This window comes from Trachymyrmex septentrionalis, unplaced genomic scaffold (assembly GCF_001594115.1).
Source record: "Trachymyrmex septentrionalis isolate Tsep2-gDNA-1 unplaced genomic scaffold, Tsep1.0 scaffold31, whole genome shotgun sequence".
Lineage (NCBI taxonomy): Eukaryota > Metazoa > Arthropoda > Insecta > Hymenoptera > Formicidae > Trachymyrmex > Trachymyrmex septentrionalis.
Genome location: NW_017305474.1, coordinates 718,008 through 732,217, shown reverse-complemented (window position 1 = coordinate 732,217; position 14,210 = coordinate 718,008). Strand labels below are relative to the sequence as shown.

Sequence of the window (14,210 nt, the reverse complement as noted above, 5' to 3'; positions counted from 1 at the left end):
AGAGAGAGAGAGAGAGAGAGAGAGAGAGAGAGAGACAGAGAGAAAGAAAGAGGAGAAAGAAAACGGTAGGCAAGAATAGAGGATGGAAGGGAAAAAAAAGTTTATCGCTTCTTGGCAGAGAACGCAAGCGACTGCCGGAAAATCTCGAAAATTATTGTCGCATGCCGCCACCGTGCGAGATAACTCGTGTCGCGACGAGAAGGGAGGTTCTCACCGAAAAGGAGCTCGGATGCAACTTCCACGTGCGGCGCGACAGATGCCGGGAGGTATGAGGAGGACCAGCACGAGCGGCGACAGAAGTTCGCGAATAACTGAGAAAGTTTCGATTCGATAATTCCAAGTATCGGAAAATATCGGTGTCTCGCCGGAAGCATCCGTCGCGAGAACCATTTAATTCGCGACTGCCAGGCGCGATCTCGCCTCTCGGAGAAATTTGATTCGGTCCTAAAAATTGCTTTTACGTAAGACTATATCTTAAGACTACAGCCGTTTATGGTTCTCTTCGTGTAAAATTTCTACATCTGGTTGACTTCCGGTTTCTGTGAACGTCCTTTAAAAGTTGTCGCTGGAGTTGCAGCTCCACGTCTCGCATAATGGAACACACTCATCATCCCACAGCGTGATGCTAATCGCGACTCGCCCAGGATAGTGATTTGTCTTTGGCGAGGGATTTGTATTCCGATGGAATATAAATTTTCCATTAGCGAGGGAAAGTTTCGAAGAAAGTTGCGACGAGGACGATTCGAGGTTAACGGAACCTTTGCGATGAAAACGTCGCAGACGCAAAGTTCGTATTCTGCTTTAGGGCACAACTTCGTACTGATGGCAGAGCCAGAGAGGAAGAGCACGAGGATATTTTGAAATTCGTATCAGTAGGAAGTTTACGAGGCGCAGACGCGCGTCCTCACGGTGACGGCAATAAGTTTCGGGACTTATCCTCGGGATGAACGCCATTTCCAGAAATCGAGAGACTTTCTGCAAAGTTGGGCCAGACTCTGGCGATTTAATGTAAAGATGCTCATTCAACTTTTGACAAGAGAAAAACGGATTTAAAAAATTTTCACAACTTTTATAATAAAATTTACGACTTATTTTCCGTGACTTACTTTCGCGTAAATATGTCTTTTAAGAGAGAACACTGTTAGATATCAAAGGCATTATTAGATAGAAGTAATGGTAACCCAATTCCTTGAGTTAATAACATTTTGTTATTTTTAATTTACATGTGTATCAAAATAAATCAATCTATTTCTATGGATTAATTTTAAAAATACAAAGTTTATATTAATATGCACTTGGTAAATAATAAACTAAATTTGAATCAAATTTAGTACATTTTCTTAAATTATTTAATTAATTCCATTGTCTTGAAAAGAATAAAAATAATTCAAATTGTATATAATATGACATTATAGATTAGACCGTGAAGATAAAGCGTTTTAATTAAAAACGAAGTTTGGATAAATTCGGCACAAGTATTCGAAAAGTACTCGGTTCTGGAAATGATGAAGAATTCAGTATTTTTGTAGACATTTCTGTGCTAATAACGAGATCAACGACGAATGCTTATGCGAAAGGGCTTCAACTGAAGCGAGTTGTGCCCTCCTGGTAGTAATATCTATCGTCCATTACATTCCTCACTCCTAGCATGCAGAGATAATCCTGTTACTGACGATATCTATCCTCCTAATCCACAGGCACGTGTCTATGTACACCTAATCGTTCCTTGAACTGACAATCAAAGAGAAAGGTAGTTTTCCCGCCTGAAAATTTAGCTCTCCTGCTAAGGAAGCTTCCATTAGGAAAAGGATGGAGGAGGATATCGGAAGATGATACTATGGGGATAGTCGGATTCCGTGATTGCCGGAGTTGTATGGAATCCCATAGGAAGGGTCGGTCGACGCTGGATTATCCACCTTTCATTGAACGACTTCACTGCTCTCGGTAAGAGCCAGTTGTCAACTTTAACCCTTAATCGTATTGTTTAACCGTATCCAGTCAAAGTTTTGTGATTCTATATATATATATATACACACACACACACACACACACACACACACACATATATATATATAATTTTTTTAATTGTAAAAATATTAAATTCAAACAACATTTAGTTTGAAAATCAAAACTTAGAAATGGAAGTGATTAAATTCCGTGAAACATTTGCAAGTGTCTCATCAAAAGAATAAGAGAAATTTGCCGTTCATTAAATTTGATTATTGTCTGACGAGCTGAATAGGAAGCAGTACTTAATTAGTGCAGTTGAAAAGATGGGACGCAACTGCGCCATGCTGAGATAATATAAATTCCTATTTGTAAGACAAAATTATTGATCTTGCAGCTACGCGCTTTATCACTTTCATCTAACTTTCCAATAACAAATTTCGGCTGAGTAACCAGAGATGCTTGTTTGCCGCGGATTTATTATGACAGTTACACAAAATAAAAGCGAAATAGAATCGATAGGATCAGTTCAAATTGGTCATTTTTTATTCTACAGGGATCAGTCAAGTCTTTTTCGTGGATAAAGAAGAAGGAGAAAATTGTAGAGGAAACAAAAAGTATTGTATATTGTTCGTGATCGAGCAATCAGAATGGCTTAGCGATTACGAGCAGCAAAAGTCGCTATGAGTAAGACGGGATGCTTTATTAAAAGCACTCTCAATATCCTGGAAGGTAATCTTTGTAGGGCCGAACGGAAAGGCCTCGCTCCATCATCATCGATTAAAGTAGGCGGTCATGGAGGCGACCTGTTTACTGTTCCCTCAGGAAACCAACAGCACAAGCATGTATTCCTACATTATGCAAAGCTTTAATCGCATGCCTGGGAACCACTGTACTGAAAGCAATTAGCTCTATATTCCATTTAGTAGCCGAGATACGAGCTAAACGTGACATCCAATTCTTTGTATAATATCGCTTATATACTCTTTTTTATTGTAATAAACATATTTCCCTATAATATTTGTGCAATTACTATTTTTAACTTTTTTATCACGACAAGTTTTCGAATATACTCGCGATTCATAAATTCTCAATAATCTTAATGGAGTATATCTTTTATTAAACAAATTATGTAAAATATAAGCGTAACTGCATTAAGAGATTACCCAAACGCAGAAATATTCTGGACGATGCTACGCAGATCTCGTAAGGATAGCTTTTTTCCTCACAAAATTATCCTTCCTTTTTCGTCCCTTGCTGGAGAGCAGCACGGCACACAATTCCGAATTACACCCTGTTCGCAGATGTGGGTGGACCATTGTGCGAAGGGTGAATGTCTGCATGTTGATCCGCTGATGTGAACCCGGAGGTGTATCTGCCTCTAATAGAGAGCGGCTACCCCTGGGGCAGCTTATGCCATTTCAGCCAGACCGGGACGAGCATTATACCAACTGTAGATGACTGGCTTTACCCTCGTTTCTTCTTCAAGCTATGATAGAGCCAGCTATGTCATTCGCCGGTCCGCGCCACTACGAATTAACGTCAAAATACTCTGTGATATTTCGAGGCTGCTCGACCGACCATTGTTACCGGTCTCCATTAACTGAAGTACGTCTCTGACGATCGTTAGCTTTCTGTAGCGTAAATGCTTTTTTTTAAGTAGTGATATTTAAATGCATCGAGACGGATAGTGTCGCTAACAATTAGAATAAAGATGAAAATAATAAATATCAGAAATAATAAAATACATAAAAGTAACACAATTAAAAAATTAAGTTTCTCAGAAAAACTATTTTTTAATGACAGAAAATTATTGGGTAATCCAATAATATCGGCAAAAACAAACATTCTCATAATCAAATGTTATTTTTGTCAAAACTTTTAAAAGCTATTCTTTTTCTGAGCTTCGACGATTTTTTTTTTTTATAAAAGTAAGTTAATTCATTTTTAATAATTGATAGAGTTATGTTTACTTAATTTATGATAATAATTCGAAAATCACGTATTTTATGTTAAAAGTAAGGGAGTGATATACAAATTCCTTTCCTTTAATTTCAATATGAATTAAAATCAATTCTAAATTGTCTCCGGAATTTGTGGATATGAGAAGGCGGTTATCTTGAAGCATGTTATCCTGAAGCATGCGTTAAGTGACTTAGATATTGTGTATTATACGTGTCCAACGCCGATTTTCCCGCATGTTGAAACGTACGAGACAACTGTGGTGATGATCCAGACAGCATGGCTAGAGAAGAAGTGGGCCGGTAATTTCATTTATGCGATGAACGACGACGCATGACTTGGAAGCGAGTAAATGAGCGTCGCAGCCGACATAATATACGGTAAAGAATTCTCTCTCTCTCTATTGGAATGGCATTTCTGTCACGGAGATGTTTCTCGTTCCTGTCTCCTACCTCCTATCGGACTTTATTGCATATCCCAAGTTCTTGACTCACCCCGCGTCATGATGCACTGAGAGATGCATTGCAGCAGTAAGCACGGCTATATACGATTTATTGCGAGCGCGGCATATACAATGGTCGTATGTCGTACCTCCATCGAATATCGTACATGTCTGACGTGTAATCCGATGTAAGACGTTCGAGAGCGACAAAATTAATTAAGACCAGATTGAATTGGAAATGATGTAAAGTGTTATAATGTCAAAATCGAGTTTGAGATGGAGCATCTGTCAAAATTGTACAAGTAGATCTAATTATTTGCTGTCGTAGTATTTCGCATATTCCCTATACGGAAAGAACGATTTTGTTAAAGTATCTAAAAAGTTTGTAGATACACAGCTCTGGAAATAATTTTATTACAGTCCTATCAAAATAACTAGATGAACGTTGGCTGCCAGAATGTTAAAACTTTTTGCAGCATTGTTTACTACGTAATATACTACGTAATATACTACGTAGGTAATATACGTATACTGTTTACTATACTACGCGTTCTACATAATAATTTTAATGTCCAACAAAATTATTTTCAGATTTGTATCTAGCTAAATTTTTAGATTCTTCAGCAAAATTGTGTGTGATTCTTTCCATGCAAATACTTTCATAACTTTCTTGGTTTTAAGAATTTGCGAAATATTTATTTTATATCCTCCAGAATATAACATATATGTTAAGATAGTTGAAACGTTCGCGAAAATTGATTTTCAGCTTGAGAGATAAGTTTAGATTTTTTCCATCTTTTTTTTACCGCTAATAAATGTAGTTTCCGCGAGCACTGTAAAGTGTCTTTTGAATCTTTTCATGCTGACATTCGACGTTCATTTTTAGCGTCAAAACAGACCTGTGATAAAAATTGACGAATATCAATTTTGATTACGTGACATGTTTTGACACTAAAAATGAGGGTCGAACGTCAGCACTTTAACACCTTAAGATTAGATTGTTAGATATCAAAGAAGATATCTAACAATCTTGATAATCTGATTCTATGAATTAAGTAATATTTTATTATTTTTAACTTTTATGTGTGTCAAAATGTAAATCAATTCAGTTTTGTAGTTAGTTTCAAAATAAACAACGTTCATATTAACGTATGTATTTAGTAAATAATAAACTAAATTTCGCTCAAATTTGATATACTTTCTTGAATTAAATCGTTAAATTTTATTATTTATTTAATTAACGACATATCGAATAGGAACGTCCTATATATAGAAATAATAAAAAATAACTCGGTATAATTTGACATTATGAATTTAACAGTATAGAACTATTTCGAAATGTAGGTCAACATCCCTCTTGATCTTTCTTACCGCGATAAATTCCATTCTCGTTCCGAGTATTTTCTCCCCGCATAACACGTTCACTAGCTCCAATTCCAATTATTTCGTTCGTTTCTCTCTGCCTTATCTCTCTGGCTTATTATCGCTTTTCTTCTTTGGGGCACGACCCACGCGTCACGCACGAGTCCACATGCGATTCGTATGCGAGAGAGAAATAAGCTTCAAGCCCAAAAACGAGAAAGCATTTTGACAAACAAGAAGATTTATCTCCTTGCCTCTCAGCCGCGCTTCTTTTCACCGCATCTCGTAATGGCAATTTATATTCGCGTTTCTCGTAACTCAGACTTTACACCGTGAATACAAATGAGAGTGCGCGTCATTTTTGCGCTTAAGACAGCGAGGGAAAGATAGAGAAACAGAGACAAAGTGTATGTATTCACTACCGAAATCACAGACAAAATATATACACCTACTAAACCGCGTACCGCGCATCTCCACGAATGATAATACACCTTCTCTGGATCGATATTTCGATAGTTTGTTACCCGTTCTTTTTGCAAATCACATTTGCACGCTCATAAATCCGCGTTCATAAAAGAAAGGAATTTCATCCATTTTTGAAAGAAGAACAATGTCTGGAAACTCGATTATTGACGATCAAACAAAATCTGATCCTCATGCATTTCCAGTTTTCTTAGCCCTTACCTCTACAAAGTCAGCACCTTATCTTTTAAAAAATTAGCTTTTTACAATTATAAAGACACCCCTAATTATTCTATACCCCTAAGAATTCTATAGTTTCTTAATAAAATTAAAAATAGCAAAATTAAATCTCACCTTTGAAATCTAGCGAGATAATAGCAAAGGATTCACAATTCATATGTTAGCTCATCAGAAATCTTTCTTTTTCTTTTCTTCGAAAATCTTTCTGATTCTATTAAGATTCTAACATCTAAACATTTTAAATTCTAACATCTTTATCCTTATCGTTAGATAAATATTTCTAAATTCTTCCTGCTTTCCATTTGATTCTTTTTAATATTATTTCAAGAATTCGTTACCTTTTACCCGTCGTAAATATGTAGCGTGAATCACGTCAATTATTAAATATTATCGTCATACGAAAAGGAAGAAGCATTTTCAAAGCGGAGGTGACTACACAAAGATATTAATATTCCGCGTCTGGTATGAGCAGTATATGATCCAGCTAGCAAGGTTGGCCCTACGAGAGACTGCCGTTTGCCATTTTCTCGCCCGTAATCCACGAATTTCTACGGAGAACACGGACACGCACGTGTCCGCGTGCCTCAGCACGCGAGCGGGCGTGTTTCGCGCGCTGGGTCCGTCGCCGTCGCATAATCGTCCTACGGCTTGCATTCTCGGCATAATCCTGCCAACGACAGGATCAACGGAGGTCGTTACAACCTACCCCTATGCCCTATCCCTGCAACACACAGTTTATATAACGATGTCGGCACGTTCCATATCCCCGTCGAAAACACGTATTCTATTCACGGATCAGCGTGAGAGCTAATGGACCATCGTGCTGGTTTACCCTCGTATCATTTTTCATCCTCGTTGTTTCCTCTTGTATCTCTTGTGAATTTTCCGAGCTTTTTCCGATGGGTCGAAGCTTATCGATTTATTCAATTACTATTCTCTAACAGATTTGATTGTTTTGGAAATGAGACGATAGGAATTACATATAGCTTTTTTAATATCTATTAATTATTCTATTGAGTAAAATAATTGTTTTTTTTAACATCTAACTGGTTTATCGATTGAATGTAATATTGAAACGTAAAATAGTTTGATTGACAATATTTTATTTTTTTTTTAATATAAAAACACGTTTTATATAAATATAATAACAGTAATAAAATAAAATGATAATTTAATAATTTATAATTTTACTTTTTCCATTAAAGTTAAATTAGATAAATCAATAGTATAAAATAATCATTTAGCTAAAGTTTAATTATCTTTTTTATTAATCTTAACTTTGGCATCGCGAAGATTCAATCGCGAGAATGGGTAATGGAAAGGCAAACTTTAACATCTCAAAAATGCGTCCCGCTAAGCGATGTTACGTGTACTGTCAACGTTTTTCTCGTTTGCCTCTGTCCCGCCTCGTGTTCTCGTTCGATTTTAAGATTCGCGCATGAAGAAAAGTTCTAGACATAAATTTTTGTTCTCCTGCTACAGCCTCGCCGTTCCGTCGCAGTCGCGAAAGTTAATAGGTAAGAAACTCGACATAAGCCTCATAATAAAGTGGTGGAACGTACGGTCCTTTTCCTCCGCTTTGCACCGAGAAATATTTGTTCTGGCAACGGTCGAGTTTCATTCAGCCGCTTTTTATCTTCCTTGTTGCCGGAAATTTTCGCCATGGTGTACGTACGTTTCTTTGCTAGAGCGATAATTAAGCGCGACATGATTAATTAAACGTGAGCCCTATAATAAAATTCGTTATTCGTATCTCTCAAATGCAAATTGCAATAATAATCGAAATAATTTTGACGATTTTACGATAAAAGTGTAATTGAGTCTATGTTGATTTCTTTTAAATATGAGCATTAATACACTTTGCGTATTTTTAAATCAAATTATACTTTCAATACTTAACTTGTTATAATAAAGATAACTTAATCGTCAAATTTAGTATTTAGAGAGAAAAAACGGTTTTGCTGAAATATACAGAAATTTAGCTTGGATCTAAAAATAATTTTACTTAGAATATCAAGACACTTAAACTATGGTTGTTACAATTTTTTGCATTGTCATCAATGTTTAAGCTTTCAACGTAATTATTTTGATAATCGAATAAAATTATTTTCAGGTCTAAACCCCCAATTAAATTTCTAGAAACTTCAATAAAATTTTTCGTGCATCAACTGTTTCGATTCTTCAAATTTAATCTCGCTACATCAACTTTCTATGTACATGCATTTCAAATTACTGGTGCAATTCTGTCGCTTTTCATGTACATTGCCGTCTCCCAAATTAATCGGCAGAAAATCTCAAATATAAGCTGTATAATAAAATAATAAGGGACCGCACACGTTCTTATTCTCGCTCCCGGTTTTAACGCGATCTGAAAGGAGACGCGATGCCCCCTTTTGCAAAATCTGTTACAACGGCTGTGTCCGCTTTCGCGAGGTCGGTACACCGTCGGTATATTTCGTGTACCAGGTGGTACCACGCCGACGGTTAAAACAATTTGCCATAAATTTTCCTCGAGCGGAAGGTAACGGAGCGGGGCAGGGAACGGAGCGCGGTGTGGCGGAACAGGAAGGGTACAGGAAGGATTTGGAGCAGGGATTCTGGAAAGAGTCCATCCGCGGTAAACCGATTTCATTTTCTGTCGTTGCAGTTCTGCTACGTTTATCCGAGACGCCGTGCTGCATCGCGTTCGTAATTTCTTTCAATATTTTAAAAGAATTCTCGCGAGTATACTTTATGATAATACTTATTTTTAAGTGACTTAAGACTTATCTCTTGTGTGTGTGTGTGTGTGTGTGTGTGTGTGTGTGTGTGTGTGTGTGTGTGTGTGTCAATTATATACAAAAACAAACCGACACCGACAGATATTTTGCGGGAAATACGCGAGGATAACGTCAAAGTGGAGAGAATAATTATTCCCGAGAGAAACAAGTTGCAGGGAACACAATGAACGGTAATTTAAAGTTGTGCGAGCGAAAGAAAGTGTTTTGACAAGGAGCGATCTCGTTGCCAGGCTTTCGAGGTGCCGAAAAAGTGCGCGACAGCTTTTGGAAGTAGCCGGACGACAGTACTGAAGAGGTTGGAAAGATTCATAAAACAAGGGAAGCGACGAGAGAGCGACATATTGCCGCGCGTGGCATGTATTATGCATGAAGACTTCCTGGGTGTCCTCTTCTTCCGCTTCGCCTCCTCCCCACCGCGTCATTTTGCCTCTACGCGAGTCTATTAATTCGAAAAACTGTTCTTTTGCCACCGCCTGCTACTTGAGCAAACGATTTTGACAAACGCTGCGCTTATTATACTTTTCTTCTTCTCTTTTATACCTGTATCACACTCGAAATTGAAGATTGTGTCTGCGTCTCTTGCCCAACCAGAAGCTGTTGCTGGTCAGCAGTTTCTTTCTGATTGGCCAAGAGATGCTAAATCTCAAATCGCTAGTATAATGCAGGCATTACTACATCACTCACAGTTACTCGATTCGGCTTAATTAAACGCGAGAGAGAATTAATCGGTCTAAATAATTCAAAATCTTTATAAGAATTATTTGATACACGATAGTCAATTTGAAAAAATAATATCAGTGCTGTACGCGTCCTGGATAATTTCTTCCACAAAATAAGATCTCTTCTTAATAAAAAAAAAAGTTGTCAACTTATGAGGTAACATCTTCGTACACGAATGACCTCTCCCTCTCTCCCTCTCCTTAAGTGCTCGCTTATTAATATCTTCCACCGAGAAGCTAAATATATCTCGACGTGGGCGATCGATATATTTGAATCGATTGAGTTAAAAGAGGGCTGTGTGTGAAACTTTCATAAAATTTGCCCTTTCAATGAACATCAATTATTTCAACAATAGTTTTGAAGTTTAATTTGCTTGCAAAAGCTTAATATTTTATCAGCACAAAATTAATCAAGTTCAGAATACTTGATATAATCACATCATTAAAATATTTAAGTACTGAATATTTAACTAAGCGTTTTGCCATTAACAAACTACGTGATGATGACGATGATGTAATATCAGTATTTCATTTGCAGCATGACGCATGTTTATTAAACTGCTTGCTCTCCGAATTTCTCTTCCGCCTCGCATCCTTCTCTCGATACCTAAATGACGCACGCGCCACCCCCGCAATCTACCCTCCTCGCTGGGTAAAACCGCCCTCTCTTCGTTCCACTGCTCGCGAAGAACACCGCAGTTACCCGGTGTGTCGTCATCGCTGACGAGGATCGACACAATATCCGCGTCTTTATCGCATCGCCGCGCCTCTCTCATTTCACTCCCACGCCATGTGGGAGTGAAATGCACATGTATGCACGCAACGAATGACGTGCGAGGACTAAAGGACGAACGTACGATCGTGAAGTAAACTGCGGTTGATGCGAAACCGATAATGTCGCCATCGCTGCTGCATCGACCTCCCGATGGATTCCGTGAGAAGGGAGGAGGAACAGGGACGTGAACCCCCCTAAACCCCGCGGTGTTCGCCACCCTTCGAGAATCGCCTCCGCCTTCCGGTCTGGAGCTTTTCTTTCGACTTCGAATTCGTCGGTTTCAACATCGCGCCGCTTATGCGAGTCGCAACCGCCTCAAATACAAACAAATATGTAGTTAGATTTTTATTCGTCTCGTAGGGGGATATTGCAAATGGAAAACGCGTTTGCGACGCGATCGTGTATCTCGTAGGATCACTTTCGGGGGCGCGTACATATATATGTATATGTGTATATGTTTTTTTTTTACAGTGCCTATGTTCGATGCGAAGCACGGTGATAGGCGAGGTATATTCGCGAGGTATGATAAATTGTAATAACCCAGTAAGCGGTAGTGTATCCACGGGGCTCTATAAAATTTTGATGTGACTATACGGAGAATAGAATGAATCGATATCTGAATCGGTTTATGTGCGGTGACTCGTGAGGAGAACGGGATATGAGTAGAATAACATGTTCTAACGGCAGTTGTGTAATACAAAAGGCTGCGTTATGTACACTGAGAGAAAAGTTTTGGATTTTATAATTATTTGTTGTGATAACTTCATAATTATGGTTATTACTGCTACAATATTAATAACTGTGCGCACAGTTCTACCATGAAAGGTGTATATAGTTGAAAAATGATCGTACATTGTAATTGAATTATAGTAACTACAATCAGTTTTATAGTAATAATAGTTATAATTTACAGTCATATTCGCGGTGCCAACTACGTACATTGATACAAAATTATACACATAATTATTATGATCAATTATTTACTCTAATATTATAATAATGACAATTACAGTTAACAATTACAATTAACATAATTATAGTCACAAATACCAAACACTTTTCTCAACGCAGAATATTATCATAGTTGTGTTTATGTCATAATCCTACAAACAATTCGATACAGCTCAAACAATTCTAAAATTTATTTAAGAATTGTACGAGAATGTCGAGAACGCATTACAAGGAAATAACCTCGTAGTTTCCCCTAGCGGCCATCGTTTTTCCCGAGAATTCTTTATTCAGTTTCTCGGACACTGTAAATGGAGGAAAGCCCGCAGCTTCGCGTATTCGCACCATTGGACTTTGCGCCACGCTTACAATATATTACAAAACCGTCCCATTGTGCTCCCGGTATGTGCACTGCGCTCTCACGCGCATTTCAACCCCGCCGTTTTCCAGTTCTTCCGGCTACACCTGAGGTATGCACTTTCCAAGAAACTACCGCATGGCCCACTTTAGCGAGACAACATTCCCGCTACGGCCAACTGCTGCTCGTTCTTCCTCGCTTTGATACATTTCGAAAGTTACAAAGAACGCCAGCGACGAACGGCACTGCATCGAGAGGTAAATCGAGAGGTAAATCGCGGACTGCTATAAGTGGGAAAAGCGAGGAAAGAATCTCATGCCTCGGACGAATGCTCATCGCGAATGCATCTCGAGTGTTACGTTCATTCCGAGAGGCGGCCTGCATGCGGAGTGGCCCCGACGTGAATGCAACGCCCATCGCCGGCCCGCCCGATGCATGCATGCATCCGCGGCGTGTAACGCCCGTATTTTACCGCGTGAAGTATCGCGAGGGATGCGACGGACGATTTACGAGGGTAGGGTGATTTAGAGACGAGACCTACGCGAAAGGAACACCGGGAACACGACGGTGTTCAAGATATTCAAGCGGAGCGAGTAGCTATTCATAATCGCAATTATAATATTATCCAGTAAGAGAGTAAAGAAATTTTCGTTTCTTCCCTGGCGTTGTATCCATAGTCTTTTCAGTATTATTATAAATATTTAAAAAAAACCAAGGACTTAATATGGATTGTCGATTAGAAGCGTCGGTCAAAGTGAAAGAATAAACAGAAAAGTGATATCGTCGGGAATAAATCTCGTATGATAATATCGAAAACCAATATTGTTACTTTTTAAGATAACCAGGCATGGATTTCTTTTGAGAGAAATAGAAAATCCTTTGGGAATTTATAGATATCTTTCTGTTTTACAAGAAGCGCGCGCACGTTTTTTGCGCATGAAGAAATTTAGGTCAATCGTGTTCTCTTGAATCAAGATCCTCCGATGCAATCAACCACAAAGCGTCGATGCGCAAATTGCAGCTTTACACTATGTAGATGTGAATTCTATAATTTATAACCCTTGTAAATGCAAGTATCTATCTGTTAAGTGTCGAGTTGCTAATTGATGGTGTTAAAACGATTTAAGTAAACGACCGTTTCCTTGCGCATTAAATATTTTTGTCTGGTAATATGTATAAGATAATAAAATACATTTTTAAATTTAAACTACGTAGAAGTGCTCAATACATTGCTCAACACAGTGCTCAACATAGTGCTTTGGTGTTGTTCTTCTTATTACACCGTAATCAAATAAATGTAAAAGCCACGCTCGAGAATATTGTTAAGTAACTTCGAGAGAATCTCGAGCTCTTAATCATTTGAATGGGTTTTGGATAGAAGTTGCTCTTCTAAATTTGGATTTCGTGATGCGATTATATCCTCTCGTTGATATAAATCGACGAACTTATGATAACGCGATTACGTGAAAGATTAAATATCTTATTGTTAGATATCAAAGGAGCAATGGTAATCCAATTCTTTGAGTTAAATAACATTTTATTATTTTTCTATAATGTGAATTAATCCATTTCTGTACAGAATTGCTTACTTTCAAAGTAAACAATGTCCGTATTTTACCATATCAATTAATAAGCAATAAAATAAATTTGAATCAATTTCATACCTATATTTTTTTGGTTAAATTGTTCAAGTGACCTGTTCACTCACTAAGCCTGTACTTTATCAGAACAATTCTTTGAATTGATGCACATCGTGCAAAAAGTTGAAGTACAGCAAACTATATTTGCACTGACATGTAACAGTTCAGACAGTTCATCGCTAAAGAACAGACGGAGTATCTCAGGTTATGACGTCAGAAGCGAGAAAATACACAATAAAAATTCTTGAAAAATAACTTAATATAAAAATGTTTCAATAAAACAACACTTACAATTAATAGAACCAACGTCAAATATAATATAACGAAAACTTCCCCTTGTTTTGTTAATTATTAAACCATATGAGTGTATATGGAAATTAATTATACAGAACCCAAAAATAAAATAAGCTATGAAAAACTGTAACTCAAATTAATAATATATAGAAATATGATTTAATTTCTCTTCAAAACAAGAAGATAATTTTAGATATATTTTATAAGTTTATTTTATCGATTGGAAAGATTGTTTTATTGAAAGATACTTCTACTCAAATATTAATTAGCAAGAATTTAAA

At 37.5% G+C, this 14,210-nt stretch overlaps 1 protein-coding gene across 7 annotated transcripts in view; it reads right to left on the bottom strand.

Annotated features, from left to right (window-relative positions):
* LOC108749711 (protein Fe65 homolog) overlaps positions 1-14,210 on the bottom strand; it is a 185,912-nt gene that overhangs the window by 87,264 nt on the left and 84,438 nt on the right. The gene's annotated exons all lie outside the window — the stretch shown is intronic.